The sequence below is a fragment of the Anomaloglossus baeobatrachus genome, chromosome 11 (genome assembly GCF_048569485.1).
Source record: "Anomaloglossus baeobatrachus isolate aAnoBae1 chromosome 11, aAnoBae1.hap1, whole genome shotgun sequence".
Taxonomy (NCBI): Eukaryota; Metazoa; Chordata; class Amphibia; order Anura; family Aromobatidae; genus Anomaloglossus; species Anomaloglossus baeobatrachus.
The window spans coordinates 88844873-88849308 of NC_134363.1; the positions used below are offsets into that span (position 1 = coordinate 88844873).

The window sequence follows — 4436 nt, forward strand, 5'->3', positions numbered from 1 at the left end:
GGGGAAGGGGAGGCAGCACATGGAGGGGGGAAGGGGAGGCAGCACATGGAGGGGGGGAGGGGAGGCAGCACATGGAGGGGGGGAGGCAGCACATGGAGGGGGGGAGGGGGGGAGGGGAGGCAGCACATGGAGGGGGGGAGCCGATTAGGTGCAGTGGCAGCCGATGGAGGCGGCGGCCGATCGGGTGCAGCGGCGGCTGAAAAAGGTGGGTGCGACTGAAAGGGGACGGTGGCGACCAGGGACAGCGGCGTGGCGGGCAGCAGAGGTGGATCGGCGGGCAGGGACAGCGGCGGGAACAGCGGCGTGGCGGGCAGGGACAGCGGCGTGTAAAGCGGCGTGGCGACCAGCGGTGGATCGGCGGGGAGCGGCGGTGGATCTCGGCGGGGAGCGGCGGTGGATCTCGGCGGGGAGCGGCGGTGGATCTCGGCGGGGAGCGGCGGTGGATCTCGGCGGGGAGCGGCGGTGGATCTCGGCGGTGGATCTCGGCGGGGAGCGGCGGTGGATCTCGGCGGGGAGCGGCGGTGGATCTCGGCGGGGAGCGGCGGTGGATCTCGGCGGGGAGCGGCGGTGGATCTCGGCGGGGAGCGGCGGTGGATCTCGGCGGGGAGCGGCGGTGGATCTCGGCGGGGAGCGGCGGTGGATCTCGGCGGGGAGCGGCGGGGGATGGGGGTGCTATAACTTACCGATGGGCACCTGCAGCGACCGCTCTCATCAGCTTTCACGGATGGAGTGAAGCTGAGGGTAGCGGTGACGGCACAAGATCCACAGTGATTGGGAGAGATCGGTCACAAGGCCGGTCTCTTCAATCAGAGCTGGGGGCGGGTGAAACAAAGTTCACCCAGCTCCAGCCAGTCATCAGTGCTACAGCAGCACTGATTATGGCTGGATTGCAATGTGTTAGCCATTTTCAATGGCTGACACATTACAGTGACTGTAATTGGCTGAGCGGCGTTCGTCAGCCAATCACAGCCTCTGTAGGTTCGGGGAGGAGGCACCACCCCTCCTGAGGTCAGGCAGAGGTCCCCTCCTTCCCGAATCCACCGTTTAGGTAAACAAATTTCACTCCCAGGGGCTCCGGGACCGCGATTTCGCCAGGACGTACTGAGTACGTCATGGGTCGTTTAGCACCATGTGACCATGACGTACTCAGTACGTCCAAGGTCGTTAAGGGGTTAATATCTGATACGTCCCCTCTCTGGGGACCATATATTAAATGGATTTTTAGAACAAGGAGATGGAAAAAATCTTGCTCTGTCCACTGCACGCATTGACCTGGTATTGCAGTACCTCCAGGACCGGTGCACCCCTTCTTAACCCAGTTTCCAAAAGCAGAACTCAATTCACCTGATTCAAATGAGCCCCATTAGTGAATTGAAAGAAAGCAAAAACTTTATATGCACCTCAATTTGGCCAATTCACTTTTCACAGTTTCACCCTTTTTTTTATCTTTCACACCTTTTACTTGCTTTATTGATGCAAAAAGCTGTGCCAAATAGCAAACTCATCTCCACTCAACTTGACCAACTCTGCTATGTCCCGTGCAGTATCTTATTCTCAGTCTTATCTAGATCATTTGCAATTGAATAGAATAGATCCCTTTTGGCTGCTTATGACTGTGTAAAATATGTAGTTTTACTGGGCTGGGATGAGAGAATCCATTGAAGCATGGTGTAGGGATTGTGGTTCCTGTGTGCTAAGAAGAGAGGCTGGCACCAGCCAGAAAGCCCCATTGCAGCCAATAATCACTTAATAACTTTTTCAACTTGTCATCATATGGGAGGCCTTCCATTCCTTGTAGTAGTCTAGTTGCCCACCTTTGAACTGACTCTAACTTCTGAATGTCCTTTTTAAAATGTGGAGCCCAAAACTGGTTCCCATATTCCAGATGTAGCCTTACAAGTGATTTATAGAGGTGTAACAATACGTTGGGATCACGGGATCTAATCTCCCTTTTTATACACCCTAAAATCTTGTCCCAAGCAGCATTCCATCAGCCTCTGGAAGGTTCCTGGCGCATTGCACAGCTCGAAGGGCATGCTTTTGAACTCGCAGAGACCCATAGGGGTGGCGAAGGCGGTCTTCTCCCGGTCTGCCTCAGCAACGGACACTTGCCAATAGTGACTAGTGAGATCAAGGGTAGAAAAATAATTTGCAGTTCTCAATGCAGCTAGCGATTCCTCAATACGGGGAGTGGTGCCGTCCTTCTTTTTTAACAGGATCAACAGAGCTGCCCAAAGGCTACAACTGTCACGGATAACCCCAGCCGCCTTCATGTTGCTCAACATGTCCTTGGTACACTGGCAATGTGAAGGTGGTATTGGCTTATAGCTCTCTTTGATGGGTGGGTGTGCACCTGTGGGGATGTGGTGTTGGACCCCTTTTATTCCCCCAAAATCTAGCGGGCTTCCCACCGGTAACCCGCTCCCCAGCTTGGATGGATGCTGAGGGAGCCCCTTTTGCCCGCAGGCTCTGGCCCTGGGAACTGTAGCCTTGGCGGTGACAGTGCTTCCCTCTACGGTGTGAGCTGTTGCCTTCAATCGGGTCTTGACTGCTGGGAAACCCTGGAGGTTCCTGTCGCTAACGGATTTGACCGGTTTTACGGCGACTCCTAGCCTGGTCGGGGTCCGTAGGCCCTGCCGGATGGTGCTGGCTTCTCTTCACTCCCCGATCTGGTACCGGCGGGCCACCGCCCATCCCCGGTCCGTACGGTTCACTCCAATCAGCCTCTCCTGCAGAAGGTCACCACCGTCTGCCAACCTTGCTGAGTGCCCGGGCCACACACCCGGACACGGTCAGTCTCCTCTCCTCTTCACTTCTCTAACTCCAAAACTGATCTCTAATCTGACTCCTTTTCCCGCCTCCAGGACTGTGAACTCCTCGGTGGGTGGGATCAACCGCCTGGCCCACCCCCTGGTGTGGACATCAGCCCCTGGAGGAAGGCAACTAGGATTTGTGTTTAGCTTCGGTGTGCCTAGCCGGAGTGTAGAGTGTGTTGGTGTAGTACCTGTGACGACCTGGCTTGTCCAGGGCGCCACATTCCCCTATAGTAAAATGCAGACCGTCCGCGGGCTGCCCGTCCATCACCGGTTTTATTTTCACAACTGAAAAAGAATAAAACGGTAAAACATGTAAAAGCATCATAAACATTTTACAACGGTACAGCTTCCGCTCTTCTCCCACCCAAACAACCTGGCCCTGATGCTGCCCCTAAGAAGCGGGCAGCACCCCTTGACCCCAGTCCAGCACCAAGTTGCCCGAGCGGGTTCTGTCTCTTTCAGGGGGCCCACGTCCAAGGGGACCCCTGAACCCCCGGAGGATCGCCACCGGTTACGGTAGTGGCGGGCCTAGGCCATCCCTTTCCTCCAGGCCCATCCTCCCAAATCAGCCTCTCCGGAGGCGGTAACGGTGTCAAGCCAACAAACATTTTTATTTACATTGCACTAAGTTTGTGGTTGCCCTGCAAGTTCTCGGGCTTGTCCGTAAGCAGTTCCTTACGCAATGGTTGCACAGTCCCTACGGGGACAACAGTTGCCGGCAACGGCCGGTTTAATCACGGTTCAATCAGGTAAACTTCTTTGGTTGATCATCTTTACTTATCATTTAAAACTTTCAAACTGGTACACTCAACACATAAAGCCCCCCCCTTTTAAAGAGTAGTTTCCCTGTACCTAAGTGGGGGTCTACCTAGGTTGGAGCGAGTGGACCTTCGGGGTCCGGTGTCAGTGGTGACAGGCAGTGGGGCAGAGGGAACAGTCAGTTCCTCCTCCCTGCTATCATGTGGGGCAGGCGGAGGTGTAGGGGAGCTGGGTACAGGTACATCCCTGGGCACTGGCTCGTGGTTAACCGTTTCCATCATTTCTTCATCCACGGGTTGTGGGAACAGTATCACTGGAAGGATCACCGCACCGTTCTGTGTAGGCCAGTCTGCTGGAAAATCACCCATCATGGTGTGGATTACCTCTTTTTCCTTCTCCACTGGACTGGGAACTGGAGCCTCATCCGCTACTCTCAATGCTGGTGGGCACTTCTTCAGGTGGTCTCGGGAAACCGTGGCCAAAGTCCCCCCCTGGTCACGGCTGATCTGGTAGGCCTTCCCATTCTCCCATCCTGTGGGCTGGACTACATACGGGGTTTTTTCCCATTGATCATCCAGCTTGTGGGCCCTTCTTTTCCGCTTCAGCACTACATCCCCAGGTTGGAAGGAACCGGCAGGCGCCTTCTTGTTGAAGCACTGCTCCTGTTGTCCCCGACTCCGGCACAAGTTCTTTTCAACATACTCCTGGACCTGTCGGTACTGTGTCCTCCACCGAGTGTCCCATTCAGCTGTCGACAGGAGTGCTTCTGAAGCTTCCAAGCCCATTTCCAGATCCACTGGTAGCCGGCCGGGACGAGCTCTCATCAGGTATGCTGGAGTGCATTTCGTAGAGCTGGAAGGG

The 4436-nt window shown here is 55.5% G+C and overlaps 1 pseudogene; it reads left to right on the forward strand.

Moving 5' to 3' along the window:
• Positions 1 to 1134: 1134 nt before the first annotated feature.
• On the forward strand, positions 1135 to 1309 carry LOC142257319 (U2 spliceosomal RNA; annotated as a pseudogene).
• Positions 1310 to 4436: the final 3127 nt, after the last annotated feature.